This window comes from Dama dama, chromosome 11 (genome assembly GCF_033118175.1).
Source record: "Dama dama isolate Ldn47 chromosome 11, ASM3311817v1, whole genome shotgun sequence".
Taxonomy (NCBI): domain Eukaryota; kingdom Metazoa; phylum Chordata; class Mammalia; order Artiodactyla; family Cervidae; genus Dama; species Dama dama.
Window position 1 is genome coordinate 61,324,227 of NC_083691.1, and position 14,189 is coordinate 61,338,415.

Sequence of the window (14,189 nt, forward strand, 5' to 3'; positions counted from 1 at the left end):
CCTGGCGTGGTGTCCCGTACATAGCCTGTAACACCCTACCTGGGTTATTTACCAAGTGTCCCTGTGACTCCTGGGTGTTAGTTTTCTGGATGCACGTTCTTCTGCCCATTTGTTGATGTAGGGACATTGTCGCCCTCTCTCAGGTAGATTTGTTCCTGGGCATATCTGTAATTGCCTTGTTCCTGGTTGGGAGTCAACCACGAATGACTTGGTCTGAAATGAAATTACCATCCTCATCACAAAGCAGCTACCTTGTGTAGGCGGGGCAGGCGGAGAGGTCCTGATTTCACATTCTTGCCTCTGTGGCCCTAAGGTCTCCGTCCCTTGAAGAAGAGCTGAGGGAGCTGGCAGGAAGGGTGAGAGGTGTGTCTTCGTGCTGGTTGAGACAAGAAAGGAAAGGCGGGTGGGTTTGGCCCCCAAGGGCAGGACAGGAAGGCTCTCATTCCCATGGTAGATGCAGTGTTTGTCCAGCTGAAAGCTGCCCTACTCGGCTGACTACCTGATGAGTGATTTCCCCCAAGTTGACAGCTGCTCCAACACATTTCACTACAAGTCCTGACAAAGCAGGGTGTTCTTGTGGGGCTGCTGTTGCTGCAGCAGGCATTTGGAGGAATCTGGAAGGATGGGGCTGCATAGGATGACCTTGAAGCAATCTCCCAGTGTCTTGATCCTCCCCTTCTTGCCAACCCTCCAGCTTTCTGGGTTTATGAGAAATTGGGCCCATCCCTTTCAAATACCCATTGTGCTCTTAATAATGGGACTAGAAGTAAAATCGTGGTGTGTATTTACGGTTCTGGAATAAGCCCTTGGGTGAGCATCAGCATATGTGAGTCTTCCCTCATGAGTAACCTTGTGAAGAGGCAGGGAGGGTGGTTTCTAAGCCTGAGAGGTTCGTCCGGTCTCACACAGCTTCAGGGTCAACTTAGGACCTGGACTGAGGCCTCCACAGGTCCTGCTCCCATGCACAGCCCGCCCACAGGGCAGACAGCGGGCCCTGGAGCACTTTGGGGCAGGGAAGCTGTGGGGAGGCAGGTGACAGGGGTTAGTCTGCAGGGACCGAAATGTACCTGACATTCTGCTTTTCTATATAATTTCAAGAATTTATTGCCACGATCCGAAAGCACCAGGGGCAATGTTAACCTGGAGGAGCTTCTCAGTAAATACCTCAGGTGTATTTTCCTGGGGAGCAGTGGCACCTGATTCTGGGGCTTACCCTCGACCTGCTGTAATGCTGAGCCAAGGCTCTGAGGAGGCGGGTTGGGGGGGGAGTGGAGACAAGTGGGCAACCCCCTTGACTTTCGATTTGCCTTTTGCTTCTACTTTTCATGGGTTCCAGGATGCTGAGCTGCCATTCCAAGAAGAGCATTAGTGTAAGTGTGAAACCCCAGGGCTCGAGGGTGACTTCTTTGTTCTGTCCTACCTCCCTCTCTGGGAGAGTGGGCAGGCAGGATGGAAGGTTCAGACATGTGTAATAAGCTGGCATTCAGGTTGGTGGCCTCCTTTACCTTTGCAGTGGGTGGCTGGGCTGGGTGAGCCCCGGGGAGGCTTAGAAAGGGAAGGGTGGACCCGACAGACCTTTGGGAAGACCGTGCAGCTTCGTCGTTGCTCCCGCAGCTGTGCACGGATGGCCGGGGAGAAGCCGTCCAATGTGAGCCCCGGGCCCTGGTTCTCTGTGCGCAGGCTCAGCGGGCCCCTCTCTTGTTCGGGGGAGTCCTGCCAGGCAAGTATGAGTCAAAAAGGAGACCAGGACGCTGCGGCACAGAGGTGGCAAAGGCCCAGTGATACTTTCAGAGTTATCAGAATGTGCCTCCCAAAGTGGAGAATGCTTCCAGCAGGCAGTGAAAAATGTGAAGTCTGGTAGGGCCCTGATGCTCAGGGTCCTTCATTTCCTTCCTCCCTCCGCCCCCCTTCTCTTCCTTCCTTCCTGTTTTGGTTTGGTTGAGCCTTAACACTCAATGTCTTTCATTCCCTTGCTCCTTCCCTTTTTTTTTCTTTTTAAAAAAATTGATAAAAGTCAGTTTTCAGAAGGTTTAGATACATGCACATTACTGTCTAATTTTTAAAAGTTTACAAAAAAGAATTGAATTCTGACAAAAGAGCCAAAACACTGTCCCTGTCAGTGGGCACTGGGTTTATATCTTGTCTTTCAGCTCTTTGGCGTGGATTAAATTAGCCCTCACAGGAGGCCACACTCTCCTGTCGGGGCCATCTGGGTATTTGCTGAAGGCTGTCCAGGGCTGGGTGAGAACTGCTGGGTGTGGAAACCACAGCGTGGATGTAGGACAGGCCCTGGTGTTGGACAGCGTTCAGGCCTGAGCGCCGCAGATTCCTTCCTGGAATCTTGGGTAGTAAGGGAATGGGAAGTCCAGGGGGTACATAGGTACAGTGCCCTGCCCTGCACTGCGGGTTGTGGAGGAGACGGTGGAGAGGAAACTGCGGTGTTGTGCAAAGGGAGCACGAGCCGCTGTCGCACAGGGCGAAGTCTGCATCCTGGAACATCTGCCCCGTTGGTAGTGGGTGGCATGGATGAGGGTGTTATTAAGAACCTCGAGAAATGAGGTTCCTTTGCAGCTACCCCTCTTTTCTCCCTTGGGTCTCCCGGTTGGACCTCAGTCTGTCCTTCACTTGCTTGGAGACGGTGCGGGCTTCAGATTGGGGCCTTTCCCTTCTGGCATTGCGGGGGGACCCAGTTTGCAGGAGGTGGCTTCCTTTCCTACTCCCACCCCTAAGGCAGATGCAGTGAGTGGGTCTGGATCTGCTCCCTTCCCCACAGATACCTTCCTGCCTGGCTTTGATCCTTATTTAAACACATTCCATGCATATTAAGATGACAGACACATTGATTTTGCTCCAAGCAAGTAGCCATCCACCCTAGTTGGGCTGTGGGCCCCAAGCAGGTTGATGTTTGGAAGAGAGTAAGGGACAAGCTCCGGATGGACGGTGTTCTCTCTGTCTCACTCACCCCTCCCCCATCTCATTTTACCCATGAGAAACTTTGTTCTCTTAGAGATGAAGTGCCTCCTCCAGGTCACGCAGCTTCTTAGTGACAAGATTAGAATTTATGTCTTTTTTAAAAAGCTAATTTTAATTTTTTTTTTTTAACCATTTGGCCCATACTGTGCAGCATGTGGGGTCTTAGTTCCCTGACCAGGGATCAAACCCATGACCCCTGCATTGGCAGCCCAGAGTCTTAACCACTGGACCACCAGGGAAATCTATAGAATTTATGTCTATTGATTACCAGTCAAGTGCTTTTTCTGCTGTACTATATTACCATGATCAGAGACAAATTTATTTTCTTTGGTATTATTTAAATGCACATTTTACTATTAGAAAGCATGGAATTGGGTATGAATAATACTTTTTGATGTAGGAGGGAGATGAAGAGCCGAAGCCGACTGGGACCATTCTGGGGCGATACCTGGGAGCCGGGAGTTGGGATCATGACAGAGCACAGATATGTGCTAGCAAGGACCCACTGTGCTACCCTTCTGGATTTCACGAAGAAGTCATTCTGTCTGTGTAATTTTATTAGGCTGAGACTTTTTCCGATGGTTTATTTTTCCGTTTGCTCACAGCCCATAGAAGTGAGCCAGGGAGGGGAGCCAACACGTTTGCACTATTTACCTACTCTCTGACTTTGGAACTTAGCAAATCTGCTGTGTGTGGCTTTGTTTTGCCGACTTTTACAAATCAAGACCATAAGCTGTAAAGCACATCAGCTCACTTTGAGGGACCTGATAGCTGATTGTTGCCTTGATAAGTGTCTGTACAAATATTTATATGTTGCTGATAGTCTTGAGTTGCGTTGTTGCAACATGCAAAGCTGTCAGCTTTCCAGGACTTGTGGTGGCAAGGCTTCTCCATGGAGTGAGGCTTATTTTCGATCTGCTCTTCCTCCCTGAAACCTTGTTAGCCTGCGATTGCATGTAATCCAACGCACGTTGTGGAGAAAGAAACATAATATTAGCCCGTGCCATCATTCACTAGTAAAATAACTAGAAGAAGAGGCCATTCTGGAATGCGGGGAGGCTGGTATAACTTCTTGGTGTAGCTTCTTCTGACCCCCCCTCCTTCAGTGTTCATGTGAGATGAGCACACTGCTGTGATTAAGCAAGCAGTGCGGTACTTCAGAAAGACCATCTCTTGCCACTCAGGTGAGCACCTGAAAAAGAACCTATAAACCATCTGGAAGCGAGTAATCCTGTTATGAAGGTGTCCTTCATTTCCCTGAAGGACCCACAGCTTCCTGAGACACTTCCATGTCTGTTAACAGATCAATAAGGGTTAGAGCTGCTAGACTGTGAGCTCCTTGAAGCCAAGCAATGAGGCTCATTTCATTTTATTCTCCCCACCATTAACAGTTCATGTTTGGAACAAATGAATGAAATTGGGTGCCATTACATATCAGGTGGAATGAAGGTAGCATTTCTGGAATGAGGATATAAATAAGTGTAAAATTGGATATTCACTGACACTTTCCCAGGAACAGGTCTCTGAGCATGAGAGCTGAGAGCTGAGCATGTGGTGGTTGGAGGCCTCTGTGGCTGATTTACTTGACCATGATTGGGACCAACAGTTAAGTCTTCTCCCATGTAACAGATGAGGACTCGGAGATTGAGGAGTGCTGTGAGCCCACAGGGCAAGGTGACTGAGATCTAGCAGGGCCTGAGTTCCTGCTCTGGGCTGAGTGTTTCGCAGACACTATTTTAATCAGTTTCCACAGCAACCCCAGCAGACTGGCAATACAGCATTGTCATGTACATTTTACTGATGAACAAACTGAGGTTCAGAGAAAGAGCTGCAGTGGGTCACACAGCCAGGAAGTCTTGCAGATGAAGATTCCAGAATCTAATTCAGAGAGCCTGAGTGCCCACTCTGCTGACACACCTGGACTGGCGCTCACGTGGCCCACTCAGGTCTGGGTTTGCAGTTCCAGGCCCACCAATGTAATACCTGGCCTGCTGGCAGGTGCTGTCTCTAGGGGTGGCAGCCTCCAGCCTGGCCCTGGACTTGGTCCCTGGGGGTTGGGAGAAGCGGAGTGCCCTTAATACACCTTCTCCTTTCCACTCTTCCCCCATCTTTCTCAGGGCCTCCCCTTCCTTCCTTACCGGCGTCACTGTCTGCCTGCTCCAGTGTGCGTTCCTGCCGGGGATTAATGCCCTGGCCAGGCCACCGCTGCTCCCGTCTTCCCATAATCTGGAGGCATGTCTGTCAGCCGGCAGGGGTGTGGTTTGGGGCTGGAGCAGTCAGAGGTGGCTCAGCCTGAGGAAACTGGCTCTGGGACTCTGACCTGTCCCTTCTCTGCTCCCCAGAGTGGCACTGTTAGGATTGCCTCTCTAAACACAGCCCCTCTGTGGCCCCAGGGGCTCCCCCTAGACCTTTCCAGGCCTCTGGGTGAGCCATCCTGGCCAGAGAAACAGGACTGTGGGAGTCCCAAACCTCAGTGCCCTGGGCAGAGCCCTGACATGCAATCATTCTGGCAAGCAGCCTTAGGCAGGCCTGGGCAGAGGGCTGAAAGGAGGAGAAGGAGCGGGGAGAGCTGCAGCAGATGATGAGAGACAAAAGACAGCTCGAGAGCGGGCGGCCGGGCGGTGGGGTGGGCGCACCCGTGGAGGCCCGGGCTGGCCTGAGGGGAGGAGCAAGGTTGGCGCCTTCTCCCTCGGAGTCTCGGTCCTGCTGGAGGCCAGCCAGCTGCTGGAGCTGGGTGTGGGGCAGTAAACACAGGGTCTCGGAGTCTTGAAGGTTATGAGCTGGGAGGCCGAGAGGAGGGAGGACTGAGAAGTCGGAATGCCAGACAGCATCGGCCTCTGTAGCCCCTCTCTCCAACGCACACTGTGGCCCAGGTGTTGACCCCCAGACTTGTTTCATGGCAGCCTCTCCCCTCAAGGCTGAGTAAGTTTTTTCACTGTGGTCCACACTTTGGTCCTGCATGGTCCCTGGGGCTGATGGGTATGTATAGGGAGATTGGCAAACATTGTCTTGAGAAGTCAGCCCCTCCATAAAGCCACGTACATCTGAGTTCCTTCAGCCGTTGGCCAGGTGGCCTGAAACAAGCTCACCAACCCCACGGAGCCTCAGGCTCCTCACCTGTAAAATGGAGTGAATTACCTTTCCTGTCCACTGGGAGGAAATGTTCCGCTTGACTCTAGGTCTCTCAGAGGTGTTGCAGGATATGTGTTTTGTCACAGAGGCATGGCTCTGGAAGCCCAGGCGTGGTGGTCTTTTGACTCGTCAGCTCTGTGGGCTGAAAGTGCGGCAGGGGAAGAGGTACGCCTGAGCCCCCGGCGGCCTACTGGAGGATGCTGTCTGCTGACCTTGCCTGGCATGTGTGGCTGGCCTGAGCTCCCCGCCCCACCCCCAACCCGGCCTCCCTCGGCTCTGTGGGCAGACATCGTCCTCCAGCTTGGCATGGGCCCAAAGATGGGAGAAGGTGACCACAGCCCGGGGATCCTGAGTTCCAGGGGACCTGCCTGGGGTAGGCTCCCATGTGAGTTGCCCCCGTGGCATCCTTCCCTTCCCATGCGGTGTGCAGAGAGAGTTGGGGGAAGGGAAAATGGGAGGAGCTGCTCACCCTGCTGCACTCCTGCACCCTGCTCGCCTCCTGTTCTGTTAGAGAAATGCGGTTTCTTCAGGAGGTGGCCAGTCATCTGAGGTTGATCAAGTTTGCGGGTGATTCAAATGTGTGTGCAGGGTACAAATGGCTTACGACACAAAACTGAGAGATTTCCCTTGGCAGCCCAGTCTCCATGCTTCTCAGAGAATCAGCAGCCTGGCAAATGACGGGGCGAATCTGGGCTGACCTTGGACCTGCAGGTGACCTCAGCAGCCCCGCTGGCTTCTGGCTTCCTTTTCCCTCTCCCCTCATCAGCCTGCTTCCCTCTTGCCTGATCATACGTGTTGGTGAGTAGATGGGTGGATCAGCTCACCCCTGCTCACATCTCTCCAGCACACTAAACCTATTGGCCATTAAAAGTTAGAAAACAGGCCCAGGTGGTGCTAGTGGTAAAGAAGTTGCCTGCCAGTGCAGGAGACTTAAGAGACATGGGTTTGATCCCTGGGTTGGGAAGATCTCCTAGAGGAGGAAATGGCAACCCACTCCAGTATCCTTGCTTGGAAAATCCCATGGATAGAGTAGCCTGGGAGGCTATGGTTCATAGGTTCACAAAGAGTCAGGCAGGACTGAAGCAACTTAGCATGCGTTATCATTTGGAAAATGTGCCCAAGTGCCAGAGGTGGCTATGTTATGGAAGGTCTCAGACCACTTCTAGGAAGGAAAGTGGGTCTGGGGCAGCCCAGTGCTTCAGGGTACCTCCCTGGTACACGCACGATGCACTGTCACCTCCCCACCTCCCAAGTGCACGCCCTGCAACCTTGCGGACACCCCGTGTCCAGCCCAGCCTGGGTGTACATCTTGCGTGCTTGGTCGGCACTGATAGGGGTCACCGGTGGGGAGGAGTTCTCCGAGCACGCTGCCACTTGTCCTGTGAGCTGTCTCCGGGGCCTTGCCCAGCCTGCAGTGTCCAGGGCCTCTTCTGCCAGGGCCCTGCTGATTATCACTGTGGGCATTATCTCCACTCACCACCTCTGTGCCCAGGGCTGTGGTGTCCCCTTGAAGAACCCCACACCCATCTCCCAGAGGCCCTTCTTGCTTAGAGTCTGACCCAACCCAGCGCTACCCCCCGCCCCCCGCCCCAACACCTTCCAGGGACTTTGAACTCACCCCAGCCTTGCTTGAAGCAATGTCCTTCCCCAGAGGACCAGACCTGCCTCTCTAGGGGCCGCCCTGGGGGTCCCTGCCGTCTTAGCAGTGCTTGAACCTTGCAGGTTCTTGCGGTGGCCCTGGGCTGATGTGGTTTCATTTAGAACCAAGCACAGAACCCTTTGGAGCATTTCTCTACTAGAGCGTTGTCCTCTCACTGGCAAAGAGAAATGGGACAAAAGAGGTCACGGAGCTCTCTGGGGGGAATGTGTGCTGAAGGTAAGGTGGTATAACACAGAGGAAGAGGGAGTGCGAGGCTGGTCTAGAAGACCTTCCAAGGAAGGACAGTTTGTTAAACTGCTCTGTCAGCTGCACAGTGCTCTTCAGAGGCAGCTGTTGTTGTTATTACCATCATGGCCATTATCATCACCACGAGAGGATATGGTCATGAGGTAGGTGCTAACTGGAAGTGCTGATTGAGTTTCCAGCTGATTTCCTGATTTTAGAGGCCACAGATGTGTCTACCTGGAACATTCCAATTCAGTTCAGGAGCTGAGGTCTGAGTCTAGACTTCATAGCTCTCCGATAGTTTGCTGACTGGTTTCTAGGTATTGACTTGAAGACAGCTTATACATCCTTGGATATTTGTCCATATTGTGAAAAATCTGAATTTATCAAACAGAGCGGTAAAAAGGTGATGCTTCATTTTACAAAAGTTTTTTTTTTTTTTTTTTTTTACTTTACCTAAGGATCCTCAGTGGTATTTCTTTTTGATGGAATGTTTGTCTACCTCAAAAAGTGTTTACAGGTCATTAACTACTCTGGCAAAGGACCTTGGTAGAGAAAAGGAAGCCTGCAAGCAAATAGACTCATAGCTCTAGCTCAGAGGGTGCTAGTTAAAGAGAATTAGACTCCTTGGCCGACAGGTGTGTGCTAAGCACTCTGTGTATCCAACCCTGAGAAAGAACTAGGGAGCATGCTTCCTTCCTTGGAGAACTGGTAGTCTCTTTGGAAAAAAGACTTCTCATGAAATAATTGGGAAGACAGTATAGTGAAGACAGAAATCAGGTGCTAAGTTGTGTTCACTCATCTCACGATTTATTGATGGAAGAATGAATGGGCCTTGCTTTACCGAAATTCAGTTCATGTACTGCTTTTCAGGAACACTGCAGTGGTGCAGAGTGAAGGAGGTCTGAGGAAGGAAGGAGTTGGCTAAGACTCCTCTTGGGAGCACAGAGAGAGCTTATGATGGAATGCAGAGGGCTGGCTGTCCTAGAATTAAATTCTGTGTGATCAGAGTTTGCCTTCCAGAAATGGCCCAGGCCCCTGAGAGATGCTGGGACGGAGACATCCGTTAGGCAAGAGGGCTGTACAAAAGGGAGAGATGGACTCATCGTCCGTGTCTCGAATCCTTGTCTCCAACTAGTGGCCAAGTGGAAGATGACGTCACTTCGCCCTTCTCGCCTGCTGACTGCTGCTCTGAGCCCACTTTCGCCGTGTGTCAGAGCTGACCAGAGGACAAGGATGACTTGTCATCAGATGGTCAGCACCAGGTCTGTCTCTGCTGGGAAATGGTTTCAAAAGTTTCCAGTTCTGCCTCAGAGAGCTCAGCACTTGCCCCTTTACTGACATCTTTGGGATGGTCAGCTCTCACCCTTTCCCAGTCGGTGGCAGCCTGCCCCACCTCGCCAGGGAAGGCATTCTGCAAATGGTATTTTTTTTTTTAACTTCCATTTTATGGGTCCTAGTTTGTTTTTCCAGTTTCCAGGGACCCTTCCTGGTACTAGAATTCTGGGATTTCATGAGCAAATCCATGTTCTCCTAACCCATTTCCTCTGTATATGCATAGCTTTCTTTCATCCCCCTTCTTGTTATCCTAAAAGCCTTCATCATAAATTGAGTTTTCACATGAGAGTGGCCCTGGTCCCCTTCTATTTAGTTTGTGTTCCCCTTTCCTGGCAATCTTTCCAGGATTTATAGATTATGTCTTAGGTGTTTTAAAAAACATTCAAAGAAGATTAAAAATATCTTTGAAATTTTAGATTCACAGAAACAACAGTGCTATTTAGAATCTGGAGTTGCTGTTTGCCCCAAGTTATCTCTGCCCCCAGGCTCCCACTGTGGCAGGGGATTGTGTTGGGAGAAGCAATGAAGTGTCTGTTTTTGAGCAGGAAGGGAGTTTGCCAAACGTCTTTTATGTATATGTACTCCAAACTTTCAAAGCACAGGGACCATAATAATTTCTGCACCCCAACCTGGGATACAAACTGCCTCCACTGGCCAGACTGGACTCCTTTCTAAGGGGTTCCACCCTGATTTACTGATGAACCCTGCCTGCCATCCCTGTGATAAGAAAGGAAGATAGGCAGGACTTGGGAGTTATCCAGAGAGATACAGCTGAGGAGATAACAGCTGGTCAGTGTCCGGGTGTGCACAAATATGAGCAGGTTGCTGATTCTAGTACAGAGTCCCAAGCTGGCCAGGCAGGAGCTGTGGCATCTACTCTTAGCCAAAACCCACCAGGGTCAACACGACTGTGTTGGTCTGGAGCAGGCCAACAGTTGCTTTTATCAAAGGCCCCATGGAAGGGTTTGGCCTCTGATTGGGGTGGGCATGAGGGTGGGGTGGAAGAGGAGTGGCCGATCTCTGGGTCTGTGACTTCGCTCAGGTGGCTTCTCTCAAAAGGTTCTCTTGTCGGTGGAGAATTAGATTTTGTTACTCAATAGGAATAAAATTATTTGTATGCCATGGCAGGTGGACTAGGTCATCCCTCCCCAAATTGTAAAGGAGGTGAAGGCTCCCTTGAACACACTCTCCCCACCTCATCACTGTCTGTCTGTTTTCATCTGTCCATCTCTCCATCCAGTGGTCATATATGGATGCTTATGAGCACAGTAGCTTGGAAACTGCATTCCCAATTGCTCCCTCCCTGCAACCTTGAATTTCTTGATCTATTCTCCCCCTCTTCCCTTTTCCCCTGATCCCAACTTCCTCTTGGGAAAGGAACTGATGACCTCATTTATGCTGAGGTGTAACAAATACCAGGAGGCATGTGTTTTATTTCATAATAAAATGTATGTACTTTCTTGTTTCTAAGTACTTTACAAATATTAACTCATTTTACTTTCATAACAACTCCTTTTAAGCAGATACTATTATTATTCCCATTTTACAGATGAATCAATTTTTAAATTCCAGCTAAAGCAATAGAGTTTGGTGGTAAAACATTAGGAGTGAGCCAGGAGTGTTTGTCATCACAGGACCGGTGTGTATCTCCCCTGGTCTGGCTCTACCAATTGGAGATTAGGTAGTTGGAATGTATACTCTTCTTCCCCTTCGATATTTTATCCCAGCCAGCTCTGGGCCATTTCTACCCTTCTCTCCCTGTACTCCCATCTCTGCAAAAATGACACAAGATGTATAAGACATTAGAGAATTAGAGGTCATTTATTCCAACTTCCTTGTTCACTGTGGGGCAACTGAAGTCCGCAGAGGTGACGAGATGCGGCATGGTCACCAGACCAGAGGGTGGCAATGCACGGATGAGAAGCCCGGGCTCCCTGCCTCCTATCTCCCAGCCTCCCATCTTCTCTTAGTCCTGAACCACTGCCAGCACCATCTTCTCCCCTGCCTCATGCTTCCTCAGTCTATGTAGTTAAGAGACATGTTGCCCTAGGAATGAGGATCTGCTCAGGTCTCTTAAGTAATGCAGGTGCACCTCACTCACAGGGCTTCGCTTTCCCTTTCTCAGTTTATTGTCTGTAGCAGTCTCTGTTTTGTTTTCTTGGGACTTCCCCGGTGACTCTGACGGTAAAGAGTCTGCCCGCAATGTGAGAGACCGGGGTTCGATCTCTGGGTTGGGAAGATCCCCGGGAGAAGAAAATGGCAACCCACTCCAGTATTCTTGCCTGGAAAATCCCATGGATGGAGAAGCCATGTAATTGCATATCTGGGACAAGCAAAGTCTTACATTTGGAAATAGTGTTATAACTCAGTAAGTTGTGTCAAGCCTCACTTGGCTCATTCTCAACTTGTTTGGGCTTCCCTGATAGCTCAGCTGGTAAAGAATCTGCCTGCAATGCAGGAGACCCTTGTTCGATTCCTTGGTTGGGAAGATGCCCTGGAAAAGGGAAAGGCTACCCACTCCAGTATTCTGGCCTGGAGAATTCCGTGGACTGTATAGTCCATGGGGCCGCAAAGAGTCAGACACGGCTGAGTGACTTCCCTTCACTTCCCCTTGAGTTGTTGTCTTTCTATTTAAGGTGGCTGCCCCTCTTTTGTCCGCTCTCCCTCCACTTCCTGTGTCTTCTCTCGGCTTGCCTCTGCCACTGCTGGGGGCCACTGTAGCTGCAGTCTCAAGGCTGCAGCTCCTTCAAGGAGCTTTCTGCTTCCTGGTCACCTGTTGTCTACTAGCCCTGCCCTGTCACAGCCAGTGAGGGCGGGGAGGGAATCCTCACATCTTCGGTGATTCTCTGTGTCCAGAGCACTGGGCAGCAGCTGGGGGCCCTTCCGAGGGAGGCCTTGATGTTGTCTTCCTTCCCAACGCCTTTTGGCAAGGTAGACATTATCTTCAGGACCCTTGGCTACCGTTCAACTACACAGCTAGTGGGGGAGGTCAGTCACCCCTCATTCTGACCTGGAGAGGGGGAGGCTCTTAGGGCTCTCAGCACCACATTTAATAGTTACTCCTGACTCAGAAGGGGGTCTCAGTCCTGATGAATGGCCAATATAAAAATGTTTTGGGGTCATTTCCCATCACACCATTAGAGTAGAGGAGAGGTTTCTGCTTGGAATGAGGTGACATTTGCTAATTGAGCCAGGCTTTGGAGTTGAATTCCTTGAGGACTAGGAGGATGGAGATGGGACAGGCTGTAGGGTGACAAAATGGGGATTCCCTGGACTCTCAAACTCAAAACCTTTTTTGTGTTCTCGAAACTTGAGTTGCTCTAGATATTATTTATCTAAGAGAAATGAAGACATGCATTCATACAAACACATATATGCAAAAGTTCATTGGAACATTATTCCTAATAGTCAAAAAGTGGTAACAACTCAAATGTCAGTCAATAGGTGAATGGATAAACAAATTGCAGTACTGCCATACAATGGAATATTCAATTTAAGAATGAAATAGTAACACATCTAACAACATGGATGAATCTCAAAATCATTCTGCTCAGTGGAAGAAATTAAAAGGTTTAATGCAGTTTGATTCTATTTACATGAGATTTTAGAAAAATCAAAACTAAAATGATGGGAAGTAGATCAATGTTTAAAAGGGGTCAGGGGATTAGGAGAGAGGATTGACTGCAAAGAGGCATGAGAAGACTTTTTAAAGCGATGGAAATGTTCTCTTGTCTGATTTTGGTGGAGGTTCTCCAACTGTATACAATTAGCAGGATTCATCAAACTGTACACTTAAAGTAAGTGACTGTTGTATGTAAATTATGCCCCAATAAAGCTAAAAAATAAAAACCAACCATTTGAATTGGACTGTCATGGAAGGCTGTCTGTCTATCCCTAGCTTTTAACTGTTTGCATCATCTCAAGACTCTAGCCATCTCTCAGCGGGGTTGGGCACTAAAGTACATCTCAGGGAACTTTGGATTTGGAGATTTCATGGAAGTCAGTAATGATTGGAGAGAGGCAGAAGAGACTGAGATGATGCTTTCCACCATGAGCAGAGCACATATGAGAAATTCATGAGCACTTGTGAGTGTGTGAGGTGAGGGACAGTAAGGGGAGGGGGTTTATTTCATAAACCAGAGTGCTTTAAAATTTTAAAGGGGAGAATATGCCTGAGTCAGTCTTACTCACTGATATATCTTCTCTTTGGGTAGAGGGAGATCCCAACCGTGTGACTGTCTGGTGAATTCCTGTAAAGTGAGAATTTTTATTTGTTTTTAACATCCATCTTCCTCTGCAAGTCGTCTCTCATGCAAAACTTAAGGTCGTCAGCATACATGTGATATCTAGACTTTCCTCATTCCTTTGGTAGGCTTGAGGGAACTGCCTTTTCTGAACCTAGCTTATGCTAAGGCCATGTAGATTTGAATCCTTACACGGAAAACCTTCGTGTGTGTGGTGTTGGGTTGCACCTGGGTACATGGCCTGATTCCGGGACTTGGCTGTCAAGATGGAGAAGGGATGCCCTGGGTGCCTTGATAAGAACATTCAGCCTAGCCTGTGCCTTGAGGGCAACATTACAAATAATAGTTACATTAGTTGTTGCTTCATTTTTCTAGGGAGTTTCCTTTACAAACTAGGATAGATAAAGTGGCCAAGAACTTCCAGGTTTCCTTCTCTCTGGCCTCAAAGTGAAGTCCTTTTTGATGGTGCTGGATTCAAGAGAATATTAAAAATATGGTTTTAGAGCTTAGCATTTTGCCTTCAGTGTGTGTTTCAGCTGAACCTAACGTCTTTGCAGCTGACCCAGGTTGACATTGAGCTAGAGGGCTGTGCAGACTTAAAGATGGGTTTCCTGTAA

At 49.5% G+C, this 14,189-nt stretch overlaps 1 protein-coding gene across 10 annotated transcripts in view; it reads left to right on the forward strand.

Moving 5' to 3' along the window:
* The window catches only part of BCL11A (BCL11 transcription factor A), a 99,089-nt gene that overhangs the window by 48,074 nt on the left and 36,826 nt on the right, over positions 1 to 14,189 (forward strand). The gene's annotated exons all lie outside the window — the stretch shown is intronic.